This window comes from Eutrigla gurnardus (assembly GCF_963514095.1).
Source record: "Eutrigla gurnardus genome assembly, chromosome: 16".
Taxonomy (NCBI): Eukaryota; Metazoa; Chordata; class Actinopteri; order Perciformes; family Triglidae; genus Eutrigla; species Eutrigla gurnardus.
In genome coordinates, this window is record NC_139927.1 from 17,399,832 (window position 1) to 17,423,893 (window position 24,062).

The following is a 24,062-nucleotide window of genomic DNA, read 5'->3' on the forward strand; positions in this document are numbered from 1 at the left end:
ATTGACAATTTCATTTTGATAACATCTCATTTGCAAACTAATGCTAATGATTCCCCATTAGCATTAATGACCATCGCATGATAATATCCAGTAATATATCCAGCATGCATATTGCCCAGATTAATTTCAACGTGTGTATCAGCACCACAGTAGCCAACATTATTAGCTTAGCAGCGATGCGGGCTCCCAGTGGCACTCCATGAGCCGGAGCTGTGTTTGCAGTGCCGTCTTGAGGGGATGGGCCTTAATTAAAATGTTGTATTTTGTGGTGACAAACTCTTAAAGCCTGTTTTTTTATTTATTTATTATTTCTATGGATCCACCCAACGATATTCCCCTTTCATGCTTGAGCATCCGTGAAACACAGTCGGCCCAAAAGAGTGCTCCGACCACGGTGATTAAAAGAAGGCTGCACTGAAGCTTTAGCTGGATATAGAACCTCTGGCTCTCATACTGGAAAAAAAGAGGCTGTGGGATGTGATGTATTCATGGGATGTGATGTATTTCGTGGCGCTTGGTTCATGACAGAGACACACGCTGGAATGTGCCGAGGGGTTGCCTGGCCAAGGACACGAGGATGGCGGGGGGGAAGAGGATGACCTGCGGGGGGGAAGCCAGAATTTAAAAAAAACAATTAACACTTGCTCTTCTAGAGTCACTCATAATTACACGTGGCGTGTTGACAACAGACAATTACTCAGTTAACCCGGCGGAATATTTAGCCATTAGCTAAAGCGGCGTGCTTGGCCAAGATGGTGTCATGTTTATTATTTTGAGTTAGTGGCACCGTTTAAAGTGCTATAACACTGTATCAGTGTGATTGGTCGGCGTGGATCAGGCCGCTGGGAATTTGGACGATCAATTCCATTCAGTTTTGATATCTAATCGCTTTTGGTTCCAAAGAGGTGCTTAAGTATCACGGTCTTGAAGGTCTAAATACTTTCGGCACAGAGTAGTTCCTTCTGGGCGCACACCGTCTGTTCACTTGACAGAATAATTCTTTAAAATCGGCGGCTCTCAACCCTTTTTCTTGTCGAGGGCTGCTATATTGATACACATTAGGTCATGGACCCCCATTTGATGAGATCCTGCTTCAGGGATATTCATCTGAGAAGATTTTGGTTGTTAGATATGAGCCAGAATTCTAGGAAAAACCTTAGAGGAAGTGAAACCGACGATCGCTGGGCTCACTTCTATCTGGAACTAAATCCCCCTCCCGCTTTGCCCCCCTGAAATTCCTTCCAAGGATCCTGGGGGGTCCCATGGACCCCTTTTAGAGAACCCTTGCTCTGAAATTACACAAGATGGCATTGAAAAGAATAGTGAGATTGCCAGCGGAACTATACAGTCAAAGCTCTGCAGGTTTGGGCTGAAGTTCAAGTCAATATTGATGGCCGTGTGACGTGCCTCTCTTGTTTCCCTTCTTGAGCAGACATTAGCGCCACGCTGCTGGGCTCATTGTCCTGCCCACCGGACCCTCACTGTGTCCGGTGCTCTCTGGGCTGTTAGGGAACGCTTGAGCGCTTTGTAATTGGAACGCCGGCGCTTCCTAAAACAATCGGCCTTTCCTGAGCGAGCATGCAGGACCACTCATTAGAGAATGACTGCATTATTAAAGCTTTTATGGCTCATCATTCAGAATTGATTAACCTTTTTGCGTTGTGAGGCGCTTGCAGCCTCGGAACCATAACCACAAAAAAAAAAGAAAGAAAAAAGAGAAGGCCGTCCCTCCCCCATCTCCACCTCCTGCATGGTAATCGTGTGCATATAGGCCTGTAGCTCGGGACTGGGGGGAATGAACACGCGACACGTGAATGCAGATGGTGATCCATCTGATGAGGAATTCACACCTCCCATAATTACACCAAAGGCGAGGCGAGGCTGCAGCTACAACGCAAGGTGCTGAGTGCTTATTGTTCCCAGAAACCTAATTACCTCTCAGCTCCGTCTTAAATGAGTTTAAGTAGAGCCTGCGAGTTCATAAAGCCTGGTTTCTCCAGCTCCGTCCTCGCAAGCGCTTGAATAGAGATTTCATGAAGTTGAGGATTTCTTGCCGCCGTTGCCGCCGCACGCTGGAAGTTACGAGTGCGTTTCAATCAGCACTCCATTGTCGACAGAGCCGCCACAGCCGCCGGAGGCCCTCGGAGGTCCTCGTTGCTTTAGGTTTTCCTCAAGCGCTCTTGTAAACAGGGCCCTTTGTTCTTCCAGCACAGTTGCAAGTGGGCACCGCTCACAGAGTAACCGTTAATATTTATTCAAGCGGATGTTCACATCTCCAAGCTGTGGAGGAGGGCACAGCAATAGGATTTGAAATTGGTTATGGGAAAGGCTGCAGGATCCGTGTGTGTGTGTGTGTGTGTGTGTGTGTGTGTATTTGTGTGTGTGTTACGGGATGGGGTTTAGGTGCGATCAGAATTAGATACAAACAATATAATGAGTGAAAGGAAGAGCTGGTGTAAAGTGTGTTTAATGTTGACTTCCTGTATTAGCAGCACAAACCCTGTTTGCAAGTTGAACGACAGTTGTGTCGCTGCTCTGAAGTATCCACAGGCTCCCTGTGTGAGTCAGAGCCACACAGCCAATGCATTATTTAGACTATGGCGAGTTCTACTAGTGATGCCTGGGTTCCTGATTCCAAAACACTTGGGTAAGATAAAAGATGTTGTTTAAAGATCCTGACCCGTCTTCGAGCGAAGCCCCTTTCACACATGGAGTATGAAACTTTGCTTACTAGGTCTAAAATATCTCCTTTTTGGCAGATGAAGGTGTCCATTACGTAAATTGTCAACATGACACGACATTTACGGAAAGAGCCGCAATGCTCGCACAATATTTGGCACCTTCTACACAAGAGAGCGCATAGAGGGCTGTTTTATGACTCCTTACTGTTGGATCTTAAAATGTATTTTCCACTGAAGCCGTAAAGAGAACATAAAGGGAAGCTATGTCCACTTTTCAAAATTCAACCATGTTTTTTCTTACCGTTTAAGACGGTCCAAAAAAAGACTCAAATGTGTGATGTCATCAAGTGTAAAGTAGACGTGGGACGATTTGAACATTTTATGCCTTAATTACCCCGACCATAATAATTGCAATTTCAAGAGGGGAAAAATTCTGCATAATCTTCCAAAGCTGCTTTAAACTCTTTTTTAACTCAAATTTAGGTGGTGTTCCCCTTTAATTCCATGGTTCTGTTTGAAAACGGTTTCTGGTCTGTTTCAGACATGAAACCAACATGTAAAATTATCCTTTACATACTTGTGGTTGTTGTTTAGAGTTGTCTAAAAAAGTGGGTTTGGACTAGATTGTCTCTGAATGCCAAAAATGCCATAACTGTCATTTCAAAGTATGATAACACACATTGATTTTTACTGTAGTATCAGTAATACCTACCAACCCACAAACTGTGAAATAAGACGTCCTGGTCAGTTATTTAATTTTAAGTTACTACATATTTTTAGTAAAAAAATAAGAAGGTATGAACCTGAAACTGAGCATTACTTCCCTTGAAATCAGACTTTTACAATTATACCCTTTTTCCACCAAAAATGTGAGCGTATATTCAGGGTTTTTTGACTCCCTTCGCCAGTGCATGCGAAGCCTTTCTGTTTTTTTTTTCCTGTTGTGTCACCTCAGACATCATGAGCGGGCCGGAGAACGCGGCTTGTAAACCATAAAAATGTACTCCTTTTTTATATCAGTTACTTATTCGGTCTCTTTCAAACTCTCAAAAGCATAGTTGGTGATTGTTGGTAAAACAATTGTTATCTGTTGGCTTTGAGGAAATCATTAAATATTTGTTTTGTACGTTAAAACATTAGAATAATCATCCAAATCCCTGTTTATTTTATTTATGATATATTCCCACATTCCAAATGAAGACTAGAGCCAGAAGTTACTGGTGTTACTGGGTTGTTTTTGTCCAGTGGAGGGACTGTGGGGCTGTGGAGCAAATTAAAAATTCAGCGAACAGAGTTATCTTCTGTGTTTATTTCGAGCCATTCTTCCCTGCGTTTGTTGTGCAACACCGTGTGAATATAAGATGATGTTACACTGTAGTCCCCTTCAAGTTCAAGCCTAATTAAACATTCAAAGAGAACAACAGCCTATTCCCTTTAGTGCAATCTCTCATTGCAATTGTGAAGCATTGAGGCGCAGAAGAATGTAAGCTAAGCATTTTACTTTGAAGGGGAAAGCCTCGGTGCCCTTGCATTGCGCGAGGAGCAAATATTCCCGTTTTGTTTCGGCGGCTTCAGTCAACGCCTTCGTCGCTTCCCTCCCGCAGTTTTCCGTCTGGAGTTCAGAGAGGCAGACAGCAGAGATTCTTGCATGATTTGATACTTATTTTATCCTCAAGAGTGTAGCAATGTTCATTAAAATAAAAATGTTCGCCGGTGCAAATTGACACCCCTGATCCCCCCGTGGTAATCTATACGGCCCCATTATTGACACTTAATCATTGCTAAATGGAGATTGTTCGGCACATTTGTGAAAGTAACACTTTGGGAATAATAAAACCATTGATTTATCCCTTTTTGTGTTCCAATCTGCCATGGTGGCCTCAAACAGAAGGATTGATTGATTCCGAGCAGTCCCCGCTGACCGATGCCAGCCAGTGTCATTTTCTAGTTAAGCGGATCCTCCTTTGTAGCGTTTGTCCCCGGTTTTACGTTACCTGGGAGCCCATTCTTTCCCACCCCCCCTTGCTCCACATGCTCCCAGTAATTTGATGAGAGCCGGGCAAAGCAGTAAGATTCAACAGCTGCAATAAAACTGTGGTGGTCTCAGAGCAGCAGCTCGCAGCACTTAACCTGTAGCTTTTCTGTAAATGCCTCCTGATTTGTCTGTCACCCAATCCGTCAGCAATGAATAATTTTCATGGAAGGTGCACTTTAATTACTTTCCCATTTAAATGGCATTATCGTGGCCTATCTAGGTAATTAATCTCACCAAGTATCCTGTTTCAGCCTTTTATTGCTGGCAGACGAGCTCCCTAAATCCCCCCCACCCCCCCCCGTACCCCCCCCCCCCCCCGAATCCGGGATGCTTGAATGAGCCCTCCCTCATAGAAGCTGGCGTTCCCTCTTTCCCCTTCACTCGGTCTCCATCGCAGCCATTGGACGGTCCTTTCTCTCTGTGCATGCACCCTGTCCGAGCTGTTGCTCTGCCTGGGGAAGGACGCGGGCGGTTTCGTCAAGAAACGCCTCGCAACAAGTGTTTGGAGGGACGGGTGCCTGCAGACCGCTGATCATTTTGTGTGGACGTTTGGCATAATTGTATGAAAAGATTCAAATCGACGACGAGCGTGTCACACAAACAAGTATTTTGTATAAAAGCTTGATGTAGCGTATTCCTCTGTGCCATAGCACTCCAGAACTGATTAAAAACACATCGATTGCACCGGGTGACATGCTCCTTCATTAACATAAACACACAGACTGTAGTTTGTTTGGATGTAATCCCACATAAACCATCCTGCTGCTTGAAAAATACACCCTTAGGAATAAAAGGTGCTAAGTAGAACCATTTAGGTTTCTTCGACTTGTCATAGGAGAACACTGTGGTTCTTGTTCCACCTGGAACCTAAAGAGATGTAGCCATCTGCCAAGAACCTCTCAAACCTTCTAAGGGTGCTAATATGAACCCAACCAGAGGGCTCTGCAGAGAACCTTTTTATATTCCATGGGTTTCATCTAGTACCCACCCAGGGGGCTCAACCAAGAACCCTTTTATATCACAATGGTTTCATATAGAACCCATCTGGGGTTCCTCAATAAGCTCCTAAAGGGCCGGGGCCCACACCAATCATTGTTCACAGTCACAGTTTTTGAGGCTTGTGTGGACTGGGAGGATCCGACAATCCTTAAAGGAATCCTTCTTCCAAGATGGTTCTTTGTTGGTTTCAAATGTTTCTAGGTAGAAACTCATCTTCTTCAGGAAGAACCCTTAGAAATGTGGTTCTTCAGAGCCACAAACAGGTGAAGGACGTCAGGAAAGAGGAGAATGATGCCAACCTTTTCTGTTCAATTTGACCATTTTTATAATCACAAGCCTTGAAAGAATTTATTATCCGCAGCGTTATGCCGATCAGCGAGGAACAGATTATTTAAGAAGCTTTTATAAGAACTCTACTTTGCAACATTAATGTTTTGGCCTTGGGCTGGCCAATCTAATACAAGCTAAATGGACTGGTCAGAGTCAGTCAAATTAAAAAGAATCAATCAACAAATAAAAATCAGCTGTAGAACAGCTTTTGACATCTCAGCAATATCATACTTTCAGAGTTTATTGGGGATCACAGAGATGCAACTAAATATTACAGAGAATCAGAAAATAATTGTTCATTGTTCTTCTGTACCAGCAGAAGAGAACAGGTGGATCTACTGGCTGGGCAACCAAAACATTACTTCAAATATTCAATGTAAGGGAAGAGGTTTTTCTTTCACTCCCCCTTATTTGTTGCGGATTCATCGGCCTATTTCCACACAAACTCAGTGTTAATAATTTGGGACATTTGCAGTGAGCGATATCATTTCGTTCTGAAAGCCATCTCAAAAAGTTGCAACATTCTGATGTTTTGGCCTCACTTGGGAATATGTGGAATTTTAAAAAAAGTATTACATTCAGCTTCATCCTATAGGCTGGCTTCCCCCGGAGCAGGCAGACACGGCTTTAATTATTCAGACTTCTGCGAGGTAGCAGAAAGAGATTGAGGCAATGCTTTTTTTCTTCTTTTTTTTGGCAGACAATCTGCTGTTTACTTTTCCACACAGCAACTCGGCTTCTCAGTCAGACCCTTACCTTTCTGGAATCACTTCTCCCTCTCTCACATTTATCAGCCAAGACATTTGACAACTCAGAAGTCGGTCACTAAACAAGTTTCCCTGAGCATTGTTGCGCTTATCAACGTTTTGGGAGATATTAAATGTGCGTGTGTATTTCACGATATCTTGAATCCCTCTGTAAACAAACAAGGATTTCTGGTTCAGGCCAAGAAACTCAGGCACGGAAATGTCTGATTCGTGTTTACATGTCGGCGGCAGGCTGGCTCATTGGTTAGAGTGACAGTCCACTGAGGTGGATGTTCATTTCGTGGAGCATGAGCAACCAAATGCCTTAAAAAGTCAAGAGTGACAGCGTGAGCGAGGCTCACATTACTCCCAGCACCCAATCTGTCTCTACAAGGAAGCAATGTAAACTCCTTGGAGGAAACACAAGCGGCTCATTCAGAATGCTACAGCCGAGCCCGTTTGACTCGCCGACCTAATTGTGGGCGGGAATATGTAACTCAATTAAGTGGTTGTGTTTTGGTCCCTGAATGTGACTTTTAAACAATCCTCAGGACAAATAAATGTCCAAATGCAGTAGTATGTTATGAGACAAAAACATGGATTTTAATGCACTGATCTATTTTTTTGTCAGATTAGTAGAAAGAAAACATCCTAACTATGTCACATTTAGGTGTTTATTTTACTACTTTGGCTATTCAAGTCTGCAGATATAAAAATTCATGCCTCATATGCATATTTAAACGTAACGTTTCAGAAAACTTGAAATATAAAAAAAATGTTTTGATAAAAGTAATCAAGTTTCATGGTGGTAGCGGCTAGCTTACTCACCTGCAACTTGCATTGGATTTATATATATATATATATTATATATATATATATATATATATATATATTCATACTTTTTTTTTTTTTTTTGCTAAGACTGAGCCAGAAACTCAGTAGCACTTACAGACACTAACTTCCCATTGTCATTCCTATTTATATTCTGAAGCTTTTATTAAGGCTTTTTTTTTGTCATATATCATTCATTGTCTGATTTATGTATATAGCACTTTGTTCCAAAAAAAAAAAAAAGAACATGGTGATAATGGATTTTTTATGGCTGTTCCCAGTGTTTTCTGATTTATGGAGTGATACAAAGAGAAGTGTTAAGCTCCCTCCACTTAAACCTTTGACTCTCATATATCTTTACACGATTTCTGTTCTGGAAAAAAATAGCACACGTTTTATAAGATGATGCCTCATTTGCATATTTAAACTTTTGATATTTCAGAAAACTTAAAAAAAAAAAGCCTTAATTTTAGTAATCAATTTGGGGAGTTTCATGCTTCTATCTATTATCCAGTTATGAAGGTGTATGCAATTACTCTTCCAATATTATAATGGAGGTTATTGGAGTTTCATTGTTGGCCAGTGTTGAATTTTTAAGATTAATTTTGTGTACAGGTAGAAATGTATATTTATATACAACATATCTCAGAAACTGGAAAGAGACATAACCTTTTGATGAAATGTTTTTTTCCTATAGCTTGCTTTGTCCTCGATAAAAGCAACACACACACACACACACACACACGTCTGAATCCGATAGTATTTCCTGTGTATAAGCAACAGTACATGACCAGATTAAAGCACAGGGTGACACCAGCACACAGTATTCACTCAGTGAAATTACAGACCTGAGGGCTAGTTGATGAGAAATGTCACTGTCGACAAAAATGGAACTCTAATATATTCCATCTCAGGTTGGTCGGACACTTATTAATGTCTCTCAGTGAGCGCCAGTAATTGAGGTAGTCAGTCTGGTGGAGGCAGATGAAGCGTGGGACAAATAACAGTGTGACCTGAGAACAAAAGGAGCCGTGAATGAGAGTGCACATATTTATCAGCGTTCTGAAGCACAGTGTTCTCAAGTTGAGCAGCAGCACCTTGTTGCGGCACAGCACCTTATTGATTTTTTTGCATTCTTCTAGCATTTTAATATTAATAATAATAATACTAATCACAGTAAAAGAGCTTGGAAGCCGGTGGATGAAGCGTAAAAATGTTGAGAATAAACATTGAACCACTGAGAATAAAAGTTGAACTTTTGAGAAGAAATCAAACCACCAATAGCGCGCCTCATTCTGTTTTAATTTCCTAATGCCAGGCACCTATACTCTTCTGCATGCAATCAGAAGCGAATGTGCAAAAGGAAACTAAAATAATATTTAAAAAAGTATTTTTCTTACAAATGAAAAGTTGAATTCATAAGCAATAAAACTCATTTTTGTTTAATTCACTAGACTTGTTGGGGCTTTGTTGCTCCAGCCTTATTTGGTCTGGCCAGTAACTTGTGTTGGCTTATTTGAGTTATTTTTTCGCAGACAAACCCAGAAATAAAGCCACCATAACTCAAAATCAGCAGCCAACATCGTGTTGTTTTCAGCCCCTGAAAAGTTCCAGCTGAAAAGCGAGCTCCGCCGTCCATATTTAAAGTCGCTCTGTGTGTTCTGAGCACCGGCCGGTCAGTGGAGGCAGCTGGCTCGGGCTCTGGAATGCGGCAGCTCTCCGCTCACTGCCCACGGGTGACTGTAAGGCCTCGGTAAACACCAAAATACTTTCTTTCCTTCTCTCTATTTATCTACTCTCTCACTTGCACCGCCTCTCTGCTCTCATATACATTCAATCACACACGCGCGCGCGGACATACCACACACACCCTGTCAGCATGCACCTGTGACTCCGAGAGCCTCCCTTTATATGGAACACATGCTCGGGAATGTCAGGGCCCCGGCTGCAAATGGCTCCGGCACTTTGCAATAGAACCATTCGAGTGTTTCATTTCCTGCACAAGGAGTTAAAAGGACTTCCAAGGGTAATAAAAAGCCAAGCGGGGCTGCACGCTGTGGGTGCCCAATAGCAGTGAATTCCCCCTACTGGACAACACACACACGCACACACACACACACACACACACACACACACACACACACACACACACACACACACACACACGCACACACTCCTTCCTGCAGGCGATGGGATTTTGTCTGTTGCTGCGGAGGGATTGTTCGTAGCCCAGAGGGTGTTAGCATGTTAGCTGCATCCATCACACACAGTAAACAGCACCATCTGCCTGAGCCCGTTAGGATCGTAGAGAGCCGTGGTATCTATTTTGACGCGGGTAATAATGGTAAATAATGTTCTTTCAGGACCGTATCTCAGTCTATGTTTCAATTGGTCACCTTTCCAAATTAATTTGCAGTCGAGCATATGACTACAATCTGATTGACGCACGTCGATGTGTTGTGTGTGATTTGCTGCTGAAGATATCGAAGATGTATCATATTGTATATCATGAGCAATAACGCAGACGGAGGTTACATCCTCACGTCTGATTGGCCGAGCACAGTGCATGTGATTAATCACCACCGTCTCTTAAAGGAGAAGCCTTTTGAGAGCAGTTATAAGTGCTCTGAGTGGGAGGAGGTAGCTTGATCAATGTGTCTCATTTCTTCATATTTTGGCCACTCTGTTCTCCGAGGTTGGCTCTCAAGGCATTCCTAAAGGTTCAGGTTTATTGGCCCGAAATAAAATATACAAAATAAAACAATTATATTTTAATGTAACATTTGTATTTCGAGCACTTCTTCTGAACGTGGCCTGCACTACGTTTGCTTGTAAGCGTCTGTTTAGTCTTGCTTCCCGAGGTCTACGGAGAGGGTTACGCTGGTAGAATTGGCAGAGGTTTGCGTTGCGTAACACAGTCGTGCATTGCTGTGCAGGGTGTGTGTGTGTGTGTGTGTGTGGGGGGGGGGGGGGGGGGGCACCTGTGAACATTGCTCACTGGTGCTTTGTGAGATGAGAGAATTGAGGGAGATTGACAGCTCGGCTTTTTCTTTCTTTCATTGTCTCATCAGCATACTGTCTCCTGCAGTGAGGAAAACTAATTATGTCTTCAACCCCCTGCTTTCCCCCCCTTTATTCAGATCATCACACTTGGAAATCATAATGAGTTTGTGGCAGACCACTTTGGCTTTGGAGAAAGGAAGGAGGGGGGGCAACCTTTTGACCCTCAAAAGCGGTTGCCTCAAATTATTTCAGGGCCAGGACCAAGACCTGGTTTAGTCCTGCACACCTGCTAGTCCCTCAGCTGTACGTCTCCTGCTTTAAAAGCAGCGCTCACCAAAACCCCTTTTTCCCCCATTATCAAAGCCGAGGGGGCAGTTGACAGCCATCTGGTAGGCCACTTTTAATGATTTGGTATAAAACAACAGTAAAAAGATTATGCAAACGGGCATTGGTATTGGCTGGCGAGCAGACGGGCTCCACATCTGGACGGGAGGATGTCAGCGAGGGCGTGAGGGATGCTGTGACGCGGTATCGTGGGCCAAGAGCGTCTTCGCTAAGTCTCCCAGTGCCTTTGTAATAGATGATCTCCTTCACCCGTCTGCTCATCCTGCTGCATCCTCAGACAGCCAGGACTAAAGAGTCGGTGGGAAGTGTCTGACTGGAGCACTGTGAGTCCAGCTGGGTGGAAATGATTGCCCGTTTAACCTTGTGATTGCAGACAAAATGCAAGAGTACAACATGTTTGAGCTGGAAAAAGATAAGTTACCTTGAAAGAAACAGCTTACAGGCAAGTGATCGTGGGGGAGTAGGGATATTTGTTTCAAGGGGAAAAAAGTAGATATCCTTGAATACCTTTCTTTTCTGTGTTTTTCTTAACCTGCCTTTGTCTACTTTTACCTCACTCAGTGACGTCCAACGCTTCCCAGAATGCCTCATTACCAAGAAGCAATTTGGCAGACAGAAGCATCTACAATATGCATTCGAAGGATGCGTCCGGGATGTCAATCAGCAGTTTCAAACCGATTCAAAAAGATAGAAGCTAAAGCCGACAGATCGCCTGGCAACGGAGACACAAGTCAATGAAATGGAGGAACACTGTTCCTGTAAATCGAGGTCTAGGTCAATTGTCCCAAAAAGTAGTCCTTTTTTTATTTGTCATAGTTTTCAATGCCAACTGTGCACTGTTGTCACACGTTTTCAGTCATGCCTTTGTGGAAGCAGGCAGCCATTGTCCCCTGCCTGCTGTGTCGAAGAAGAGCCGTTCTTCGGTGAGAGCCGTGCGTTCCGTATGTGATGTATTCTCCGAAGAAAGATTACATCTAAATGAAAGTTGGAAGAGCTTGTGTCCTTAGAGGCTGAGCTAATTAAATTTGTAAATTTCCCCCCAAATCATCTTCCCCATCACGCTGGTGACTCGCCGTCAAGTGCTGCCAAAAAAAGTATGTCACGACGTGTGAAGAGCCGTGTATTTTGGCACGAAACGTCTTGATGAGAGACGGCATTAAGGGGGTCTGCAGGAGTCCCCCCACCCCCCCACCAGGTTTGTAAAAACACTCCTCTAGTGCTCCGGAAGACTGATAATCACGTATTAATGTCATGACGTTATTTGATTCCGTCTATTACGCAAAATTAAATTACATCCAGCTCGTGAGATTCTGTGACTTAATGCACTGACTGGGATGTATTTCAGCTGTATGGGCTTGTTAATCTGACGTATTGCAGATAACATCCTCGGCTGTCTGGCTGAAATTAAATCACAGTTGATAACGTGGGATGAATCCCCCGTGCGGCGTCTCGACAGCCGCTGGAGACGAGTGCATGGGCGCCGTAGAAGCGTAGGCATGGTGTGTTGCAGGAGGGGAAGTCTTCGCCCCATAGGGGGGTTTATTTTGTCGTGATACCTGAAGGTAGCTTGCTTTAAATGATGGGAACACGCCTGGCAATTTGCATTCGAATAACTCACCGCTCTCCAATTAACTGACGACAAAGTGGATTGGAGACACGCTGAGCAAACACAACTGGACGTCTGACACAAAAGAGGCAAAAGCCACCGTCTGTCATTGTCCCCGGGGTAATTGGGGCGAGGTTTCGGTCGAAGCTCAACGCCCGGGGCCCTCCCACTAAGTCTTAAGCCTCGTATCCTTCGTAGCCTATCAGATGGAGATCACCAATTACAGTAGTGGCAAATCCTGCCGATGCAATACACAAAAGGCTGACAATGATTTGACACCTCGCCACCGGCTTTAATCAGGACGTCGGGCTACATCTCTCAATTTGCGAGCCCCTCCGTCCCTCTTTTAAGCTGCTTCGGCCCAATTTCACGTGGCCCTATTTGGACTATTCTTTTCACAACTTTCTTTTGTTTCTTGACAAAATGCAACTAAAAGAGCTGCCAAATATTCTGGGGCTTCATAAAATGAAATAGTTTGGAAAAGTAAAGTTCAAAGAATCATCAACATATTTGCATACAAAGCCGTGTGTGCGCATGTTTGTCCTGCTTTAGCCTTGATTTTTCCAGCAAATCTGCCCACAAAAAGGAGAAGCATCGTGCATTTCATAATTTTTTTCAATAAAAGATGCAATTCATGAAGGAAAAAAAGAATATGCAGTACACAAAAAAACCAGCCTTCCACAGGCAGACCAACCCCACCTGTTGTTTTCCATGACCTTTTATCCCCTGTCACCTGCTGTCTGCGGCCAATCAGGGAGGAGCTCTGGAATTAGTTCCACTTTAACCCAGCTGGCGTCAATCTACCTTCATTTGGAGCCAATTCACTTATAAATCAAATGTTCCGTCTCAAGAGGCATGAAAACGTAAAGAGGGGGATGTTTGTTTGTTCCGTCAGCAGATTAAAGTCCTCCTACGGAAAACCTGTTAGAGCAGAGAGACCGAACATACGAGCGCCTTCCTCTTGGCTTACATTAGCCACATGTACTCAAGTAAACGACATAAACTTTAAAATAAACAGCAGTTTAATAAAAGTAGGCCTATGAGGAACATAGTTTGTTCTTTGTTTCCCAAAAAAAGAAAGAAAGAAAAGTTTGAACTCCAAAATGAATCCATTTCTGTCATCGGCTTGTAGATGCAAGCTGAGGCAGACTGACACCTCCACGGAGCGCCGGGTAAAACCCTCAACCTCCTTCTATCACATCAGCAGGGGACACCGACACTCCTACCAGGCCCGATGTACCGACAAACACACGCTGCATGGGTGTGTGTGTGCATGTTTGTGCCCCCCCACTGCTGGTGGTCCTCTTCTCGGAGGGAATCTGCATCACAAACACCCTGCACCCCCCTGCTGCTGCTGTCTGAGCCTGAATCCACACAGCTCTGCTTGTCCTCTATATAGATATGAATGGTCCCACCAACTCTTCTTGAGTTTAATAATGACGGATTAAGGCAATTCAGGGAGATGTACAAAGCACCGACTGGGGCAGCTTATTTTAATTGTCCCGGTGTGACTAATGGCAGTTTTTAGGAGGCGTTGACTGCTGATTACGTCCATGTGGAGGCTGAGAATATATTTGACCAGCGCACAATGTTTACAAAAATGGCTTTTATTCCCTTTTATAAATTCTTCTCCATTAAGCCTTGCTTCGTACCTACTTCTTTTTTAAAGCAGCGCTCCATAAACTCGAGACCACGAAACAGCCACAATGAGAAAACATTATACAGTTAATAGAGCTGTTACAGGAAAAGAACAAAATACCTTTCTGGATTGCTTAATGCCACGAGGTGCCACCTTGAGCCGTATTATGTTGCTCGGCTCACGGCTGCGTTTTTTTTTTAAGTCCTTCTCAATATCGCCGTTATTTCCTCGCCGGCTTCGCTGATGATCTCTGACATCTCATTAGTCTGTCTGTTATTCGTATTTCCCACACTAAGGCGGAATGATCACGGCGGATATTGTGAGGTAAATTTTTCTGTAACCAGCCGAAAGCAAGGAAAAAGAGTCATTATCAAGTCCAATATAGAGTTGGCAGCGAAACAGAGACACTTGCTGCCGGATGGAGAAAGTGGAATATGAGATTGTTTCCCAAGATACATTTTCAAGGCTAATTATCTCGCAATAATGACATCATTATAATGATAGGGAGCCGGCGCTCAGACTGTTGAAGAATAAAGCTTTGTTCACGCTCTTGTGCCGCCTTAAACTTCACAGGGGTTTATTTTATTTTTTGCAGGGCGCCGAATTATTTCACAGGAAATGACTAAAACGCTCAAAGAAGCTGCAGGTGTTTTTCTAAATAAACACGTCTGCTAAGATTTATGAATTCAAACATAAGCTTTAAAAAAAAAGTGATACGCCGTGCCGCAGATGTTGTATCGCCAAGCTGTGATGTCCAATTCATCACTGAATATATTTTATGGTGAAATATTGTCATTCTTTTTTCTTTTTTTTCAATTTTTTCTTTTGAGCTTCACAGTTTTTTCCCTCATCCACGCTGTGAGTAAGTGATTTCCTACATCCCCCCAGACGTTTGACAGCCCACTGAGAGGTGGTGTGAACTTGCCGTGGGTTTAATGCAGAGGTGGAGAGAGCAAGAGAGAGAGAGAGAGAGGGAAAAAAAGGTGAAAGTCACAACCCTGACTGAAATAGTCTTGTGGCTGCGAGGGATTCTCATCTGCTTCTGTGTTTCTGGACAATGTGGAAGCTCCGTCTCTTATGAGCGGATATCTCCCACTGTGATTGTTGAATGCAGCTGTTTCAGATCGCTGAACCCCTTATTTTGTACCGGGGTTCGATCAAACCAAACAGGCTAGGTGTGAAAGCTACCCTTAGTATCCCCCTCTAATCAGCAACATGTAAAAAAAAACATTAAGGGCTGAAAACTAGAAAACATAGAAACAATATGTGAGGTGTCTGTATGTTAGTAGAAAAAATGTCCCATCAAATTATTCCAAACACCCAAAAACTGGTTGACCTTGGGCTTTCAGGGCCGTCTGTTTATGGCGGATTATCCCTTTAACTCTGAACATTTTAAACAACAAGCATCTCCCACATCAGCGAGCCCTCCTCTCTCTCTCTGCCCTCGCTTGAAGGTCATATTTAGTCTTTCCTCAAGTCAGAGAGAATGTGAAAGAGGCTTTCTATTGGGTGCCATCTTGTTGTCTATCGAGCAGGTGTTACAGCATGGCGGGTGGGGTGGGGGGGCTAATGTGGGACAAAGGACAGTGGCGGTGCCGAGTTGATCCGGGCAACCCGAGACCTAGCTTTGTCTCTATGAGCAGCCGATCACTCAGCACACTTTCAGTTGCAAAGCTGCCAGGAGGCTCAGAGGGCCGAGTCTGGGAATAATCAGCTCTTGTTAGACTCCGCTAACTTTTTAGCACCGCAAACAGCATTCACGTGACACCCCATAATAAATCATAGTTATGAATTTGAGCTGCACACACAGTCACGAGCAGCAACACATCCGTAAGTCCCACAGAGATGGAGTCGCCGCTTGTCTCCGTGTCCGCTCGGCGTCCATTAATCATAATCACTTAGCTGGTTCTGGAAGTTAACGGGACACAAAGAAAAAGACGCGGCTCGGGAGGTCAATCGCTGGAACGATTCGACGCTTTCCTCGCGGTGAATGCACGCCAGCCGTCTCTGTGTTAGTGTCGAGTGCGAAAAAGCGACACGCCCAGTCGTGAGTGTGCGTGCTCCGCCGTCTGGTTCCCTTCACGTCCTGTCATTTGCTTTTTGTCGGAGCATAAAGAAGACATCAAGTGAGCTCATAGCAGACAGATGAGTGATGGGAAAGCTCACCGCTGATGACAGACGGAGAAAAAGCCAATCCCCAAAACTACAGTCACACGCTAAGTAGGCTTTTGTGCAATTTTTTTTTTTCCTTTTTTTTTTCTTCCTCTCCCACATGCTGTCTGGTTGGAGGCCTGTCTGGAGTGTCTCACTCAGGGGGGGGGGGGGTTACTCATCACGAGCGCCGCTGCCAGCATCAGGTCGTCCCCTTGATTACAGGGCTGCCGCTGCTGCTGAGTCGGCTGGGCCTTCCACTCTTATCCCTTATCACCAGGTGCATTTCACTCCGGCTACGCGCCGCTCGATTTCCTGCAGATGCACTCGGTTGACTCACACAGAGTGTGCAAATGGGTTCCATACTTCCCGGTCGCCATCATCCTCCAGCTTCTGTTTTCTCAGGCGGAATGAGGTATTGTGAGCTTTGAAGCAGGCGTGTGTTGGATCAACATGGACATTATTTTACAACAACTACAATTAGTTTCTGCTTCATTGAGATGTTGCTTTGAAACTTATGACAGATTTGTACTTATTGGTCCTCTGTCGATCAACTAATTGATTACATTACTGTTTGAGCCGTCCATATATGGCATCTCCATTGTATTGTGCATACGCTGCTTTATCGCCTATTTTACTACTTATTTTACATCATATGTCGGATCATATGCTGTTTTGAAGAAGACCCGGAACTAGTGATTGAGATCCTTAGTTTTTGTTTTTTAGTAAGGGGATTTATAAAGTGAGAAGTAGGGTCATTTGAATAAGGCTTCCAATTGCAACCAGATGAGTCACCCCCTACTGGACACTAGAGAGAATGCAGTTTTAAGGCACTTTTTCTGTGGCTTCACTTTTCGGAACAGGAGGTTGCTGCCAAGTCCTTACCCTATTGATATTGGGCTTTATTAGCTCATATTTCTGAATAAATAAATGTGCAGTATATCAGATATACACAAAGCAACTGACATGTAATGGAAATATTCCACATGTGTTGTTCATCATTTACACATTTCCTCACCATTCAGCCTGACATATTTGGTATCTTGAGATCTCCACTCGATTTTAAAAATAATGTTTTGTAGGTCTGAGCAAAGCTTGATCGCGTGGGTCTGTGCTGAGGGGGTCAGCGGGTTTAACAGTGTGGCAGGTTTTATTTTTCCACCGGTTGTTTTTGTCTCCAACTGGTTCATTTTCACTTTTGAGATTAAAGGTGATCCCCCTAGAACGAATGAGATTTGTTTTGGAGGATTGTTTTTTCCGCCTCCTCGCAACAAAAAACAACTAGAATCTCAAAACACTTTGCCTGGCCGCTGGAATAACCACACTCGGAATGTGTGGCTGTCACTTCATCTGGCGGAGCGCTGAACTCGTTGACAGATGCAAGTTGCTCGGCAACCGTGGCATCAAGGGAGTACATCCGGGTCCTTGTACGACTGTCCACGGCCGTATGAGCGGGGTCGTTTCCAGCTCCTGTCCGACCTGCCTCGGGCTCTGATCCGATTTAACCGGGCGGCGTCTCGGAGAGCTGCAGGCCTGGCCTAGATCTGTTGGCAATCAGCGTGTTGGAACCGGACTGCAAAAATTACAGAGGCGGCTGGAGGGGGCCGTGGATATGATTTCCCTGGGATGGAGCCTGTCCAAGACTGTGATTAAAGAGCATATGAGCGCTGATTAATATCATCATCATCCCGATGAGATATTTCTATAATAGATGGATGTTTATGATGCCAGCCCTCAGCGATCATATGCCCCCCCCCCCCCTCCATTCAGCAAACGCTGGCGCCGGCTTTAATTTGAAATTTTAATATTTCTTCAACGAGAGCGGCGTTGGGAGCAGCTGCCTCTGTGTGACGCCGCAGATAAGTGTGACCGTAGGGGGTTGAAACCTCGGAATAATAGCGGTGCCTCAGGATTCTGACCCGGTGTGCGCCGCCCGTCCGCGGCGCGGGTGCGTTTTGTGAGTTATCTCACTTATCATTCCCCGTAGAAGTCATATGTCCAATCAGGGCTTCAGATCGGCGCGCGGGGCCCTCAGGCTGTGCTTTGACATTTAAGAGGTGGAAGGCCGTTTGGCTGCTTAGCAGCATCTGTAAATATCCACAGCCGCTCTCACCGCAATCCGCTCCGTGCCTTTTCACTCCGCGGCCTTTGTTTTATTAAGATAAATGATAAAGCCACTGTGTATGCAAACGCGTATATTTCTGCTTAGCCCGGTCATGTATTTGGAAAGACGTGCCTCGCAGCGGCTCGTAGCAGAAAGGTCAGCGAGGCGGCGGATAAGCAAAGCCAAGCGTGTACATTATAACAAGTACCAGCTCTTTCATTTCTCATCCGGCCCCCTCGCCTGTTTGTTTCCCCGTGTGCCAAGCTCGATAGCATCATTATAACACAGCTCACCATCAAAAAGGGGGGATGTGTGACCAGCGCAGCGTGCCTTCGCGACTTCATCGGCACCATTCTGCAGATCTCGGGGAAATTCGCTGATGAAGAATGAGGATGTCAGGCTGCGTATCATACAGCCGGGCGCTTCCCGGGGATTTACTCTGATTAAGTGGGTTCAGATGGAAAAGGTTTTTTGCCTGTGATCAAAACCAAGGTTTTATTTACAAACCCAGAGCTTTTTTTTCATCCGTTTGTGACCCTGTCTTTTATTTCCCGGCAACCTCCCAGAAATGAGGCCCGGGTCTCAAAAACGTTTAGCTCCGTCTCACCACGCCGCCGCCTCACAACGCGTTAAGTGACGCACACACACATGCCCGCCTGCTGCATATTCTCACTATAATCGTGATTGCCAGAGTAAGTCAACAAATGTTCTTATTTGACGGCATTTGGGAAAGTTATTGCAAACAACTGGGACCTGCGTTTCTAGTGTGAACGGTCAAGGGGTTTAAATCAAGAGGCTCCATTTGATTTCTCTGGTAAATACATGGTTTTGGCCCAATCAGGCTGCAGTGCATATGGAATTTATGTTCCATGTCACTGTCCTTTGGGCTGTTTCCCATCTGTCTGCCCAGCTGATGATTATGACATTTCTAAAACATGACCTGGTTACTGGGAGAGACAGGAGGAAATTACACTTCACACCTGACATTAATAAAATCAGCGTCTCAGCTGATTGCTCGTGATTGTATTTGCTTCACTGCTCCTATTTTATGCTAACTGTGGGAAGCTGTGAAAAGAGGAAAGCTTCATGTGTTATTGACAGTAAAGCAGAAGAAGATGTTTTGCTGTGACTTTACTGCGTGTCTCTCACATATTTTGACCCGTTGGATTTCGAAATGTCTCATCACTGATCAAACCTGTCCTCATCTGCCAATCTTGGAAGATCTGAGTTTACCATTGGACAATAGAAATAGATAATGGATGGATGTGATTACCATCATGAATAGATGTTGTTTTACATATTTGAGTTACTTGACTATTAAGCGTAAAGGGGATTTTGAAAAGCAGCATTGTGATAAAACTAAATAAACACAGCAAGAGAAGATGTAACCCATGTTTCACGCAGACATTAAATCTGGTCAAAATGGCTTCAACATCTATTTCTAGTTTCTTTGAAAAAGACACTCTCTTTATTACTTGTCAGTGTGTTTCTCTTGCCTGACCATTTGTAAAAAGATCCTCCCCCCTCCCAAGACACATTTTAGTGCCCGGTGTGAACAGGGCCATCATTTCACCATTACCGCTATGTGATTATGTAAATTCAGGTTGGCTACGCTATAATGGAGTGGAGATGACTCTATCGCTGCCCTGCATCAGGGGGGACATAAACACGGGCGATTGCAGACCCCCGCTCTGGCTGCAGGAATCAGGGAGTGTGCTAAGAGTGGCTGATGATAGGCTGCCAGCCCCGCTCCCTAATTTGGACACTGACACAGGAAGGCTGAGTGCTTCCTCAATAAACGGGGTCCCTGCTGGCGCAACAATTATGTCACAAAGCTGACCCGTGATTTCTGCATCTGTTACACTACCGAACAGCATTTTGGATATTACAGGAGCAGAACACGGGGTTAAAAGGCGCCGGCGGAGCAATCATCCACAGTGCACCTTGTGTGTGCATGTCAGTGTAGCATGAATCCCCCCCCCCCCCCCATATGGGTACACTGAGATTCTGATGCCCGGCACATAGGGCTATACTTAAGCTGTTAGGTGTGGGTGATGCACTGAGCAAATCACAACCCCACCACCAACATTTACTTGCTTGAGCTCAGGGAGAATTCAAGGAGGGATTCTATTAGCTGGAGACGAGCTGCTCATTGACATCTAACGTGTTTCCTTTATGGCCAAACACATCCCACCTTCATTTGATAAGCATTTGGCTATAACACTTAAGGAGAAAAAAAAAAGAGTGGCAAAGACAATTGGATCCGATACCTCTCTGTCGAGCCAGAGATCCGCTGTGAATGTAGGATAGTGAGGTCCTTGAACTGGGAAATAATGAGCGGGGATTTGATGGCTGTGTTGAGCTGTCAGTGGTGAAAGCATCAGAAATGTATTAATAATCATCCCATCACCTCTGGAGCTGTCAGCCCTATGGAACATGAAAGACCCCAGCCTAGGCCCTCCTTCAAGTCAGGCCTAGCTAATTGCTTTCAAACGGAGTGCCCTTTGACCCCCCCGCCACATGGTCACTAAAGATGTCCCCGCCCCGGCCGGCATTGTTATGCAGCGAACGCTTCGTCCTCTGCCAGGCTCTTTAAAAAAAACTCTATTTTCAAACACGCTCGGTTCAAGGGTATTTCACGCTGCTCCGCCAGAAGTTCTGGCGGTGAATAGGAATCGTCGGGCCATCAAAATGTTCCAGAGACGTTACCGTCGGCCTTTGATGGGAGGACACGCTGCGGCTTTTCGCTACGTCTGGCCACATTCCACATGATTTCTCTAATGGAGAGCTTGTGAAGGAATTAGATTGATCATATTGGATAATATACAAGGCTGTAGGTTTGGTTTAAGAAGCGAGAGGACACAAAGACCTTTCTCTCTGAAAGCAGCTGCCTGCTGCTAATGGAAGGAGCTTGATGAGAGCAGAGTCCGTGGGCCAGAAAACCCAAAATAATACATCCTTTTTTGCAGCAGACGTCATCAGAAATACGTGTTGGCAGCAGCAGCGGCGTTGTGTGTCAGCCAATCTAGACGAGTTAGCAAGCTTTAAGCACTGACTTAAAACCGCATCATGTTTGGCTGAATTGATATTCAGACTCAAGTTCTACAGAATTCCGACAGGAGCACGAGGGGAGGAAAAGGTGTTTCAGTTTGCCAAGTGACCGTGTTACCTTGTGACTTGAATGTGTTAACTTTGCGTTAACTTCTGGACTTCACTGGTGGCCACGTTTAGGACCTTTAGCAACGCACATTGGCACACTTCGAAGACAAAAAGTATAATTATATACCTTGTCTGAGGCCTTGAAATTTGTTGAAAGACTCTACTGGTTACAAGTAATGATCGTGACAAACTAAAAAGTGTGGCTGACTTCACACTGAAAAGTAAACACCCACGTACAAACAGGTAGCTGTAAAATAAACAAAACAAAAACAGCTCGGGTCACATGAGATTTGGTGGAGTGATCTTGACGTCTTAAAATGCAAATTGTTGGGAGAGACAAACAATCCCAACCAGGAGATCATCACCAGGAGCAGAGAGCAGTTGGACACAGAAACATTGGCGGGGAGTGAGATGGCGTGGAGGTCAGGGGTCGGGGGGGGTCTGTTCAGATGCATTTGCTTTTAAATCCAGCGACCCACGTACAATTCTCAACTCATGCAAGCAATTTTTTCCCCAGCCTGAATGAAGTCTTTATTTTCAGCTAAAGTGGTTTTCGTTTAACCGTGAGCAAAGCTGCCTTGCATTGACCTTAAAAGGACAACACGTTTGACACGTAAAAGTCCGTTTACTAGTCTTCTGTGGCTCTGGAGGAGCTTTGTCCAGTCCTTTCAAGTCTAATAAAAAATAACCCTCGACGATGTCGGTGGGGTTTCTTGGGCCGTGCTGCAGTCTACAGAAGAGTTACAAACAGTGCAGGTCAGTCTGAACAAAACAATACTACGGTATTAGTGGAATTATGGGAAATAGAGGATCCAGTAGATAGAAGTTTGCTACATATTATAGCCTAAATGTCAGAATTCAGCCTCTGCTGCTTTATCTATTTTTCTCCTAACAGTCTGCTGGTTTATGGAAGTGTCGTATTAAATAGCTTTTAAAATGAACGTTTCATAATCCCCCATCAAAGAGATCTATTTGCATCTCCCAACAACCACCATTTTGAGAGTCATAGAGGGACGACTTCCTTAAATGCCTTTATTTGTATTCCTCCAAGAGGCCGACATTTAAGAGCCGTCTTGTTCTGCCCCGTTATGGGAGTCACAACACCAAGTAGAAGTAATCTTGATTATGTCATACCTCGTTAGCGTCAAGCCAGCCAAACACAAACTGTCGCCGGGCTTTTGTTTCACAGGCTGCTGGAGATGATGTGTTAAAAAGGCTTCGGTCCAACAGGCAGACTGCCCCCAAACCGAACTGTATATTCGTCTCCACGGTGATGCTACTATACTGTATGTTAAAGGCATCAATCGCTGTCAGTGTGTGAAATACTTGTATTATTATATAATACGTATTATAACTTAGATATGACGGAGAGCAGAGCCAGCTGGCGAAGTGGGTTTTATGTATGTTAACATAGATTGATGTACTGTACAGACTTAGGGTGTTGAAAGGACTTTTAATAATGTGTCAATTTTCTTTTAGTGCCAGTTGTTGCAGAAAACAGTGCAGTCTTCCTTCCATTGCCACTGTCGGAACTGTAAGGCGGCTTTCCGCGTTTGTTTATGTGCATATATTGGGCCCAAAGGATTCCTTTTTTATTATTATCATTTTCTCAAGGAGACACTGTAATCTCTCCTTCAAATTAAAAACCTGTTAAAAGCCTTTAAAAACGCTATTAAACGCCAGCGATCGAACGATGGCGCCGTTGGCATTAAGATACGACATCGCATCTTGCAAACAGGCGGTAATTAATATATGAGTTTATAGCATCGGTACGGTCCACGAGAGAGAGAGAGACACTTATGTAATGAACTGCAGACCGCTTTGCCTAAATCAGACGGCTGAGTGAAAGGAAAGGATATTAAAAAACGCAGCGTCTAATGTATTCATAAAATGCTTGAATGCGGAGCACGGTGGCCACCGACTTCTGGATCGGTTAGCTTTACAGGAGACACTGTTCGAGGTCACTAATATCGCAGAGGCAATGCCTTCCCAAACCGTCTCTTTAAGTCCAGCCTGACAAAAAAATACAATTTACTGCCACACTAAGCCCCGGTATGTTAGAAGTGGGACCTGGTTCTGGTCTCCCTGACATGTAGTCTGTCATTAATGGCTGTCACACAGCGCCACCTGAGTGAGCCACGAGGGAGACGGAGGGAGAGAGAGAGAGAGCCCGAGCGGCAGTTTCTCTCTCAAATTAATGCTCATATCTGTTCACAGCCCGGAGAAACGGAGAATGACTGCCCCTCCGTTGTGAAAATGGCCGATCACCTTTCAACCCCGCGGAACACGGCGTCTCGCTAATGCCGCTCGCTGAGCTCACGATCTGTGTGGAAACACAGGGCCCCGGCTCTCTGTCACCCGTGGCGGGGGTGAAGGGAGTGAGGGATGGGGCGGGGCCCGAGCTGAGTCATCGCTGCTACAGCCGTGGGGCCA

At 44.7% G+C, this 24,062-nt stretch overlaps 3 protein-coding genes across 9 annotated transcripts in view; all 3 read left to right on the plus strand.

Annotated features, from left to right (window-relative positions):
* Positions 1 to 24,062, plus strand: part of trim54 (tripartite motif containing 54) — a 278,550-nt gene that overhangs the window by 251,005 nt on the left and 3,483 nt on the right. The window lies entirely within an intron of this gene.
* The window catches only part of epha7 (eph receptor A7), a 79,553-nt gene that overhangs the window by 29,912 nt on the left and 25,579 nt on the right, over positions 1 to 24,062 (plus strand). The window lies entirely within an intron of this gene.
* bach2b (BTB and CNC homology 1, basic leucine zipper transcription factor 2b) overlaps positions 18,229 to 24,062 on the plus strand; it is a 476,383-nt gene continuing 470,549 nt past the window's right edge. Inside the window, exon 1 of the mRNA XM_084029937.1 lies at positions 18,229 to 18,240. The gene's annotated coding sequence lies outside the window, so the exon portion shown is untranslated. The remainder of the gene's footprint in view (positions 18,241 to 24,062) is intronic.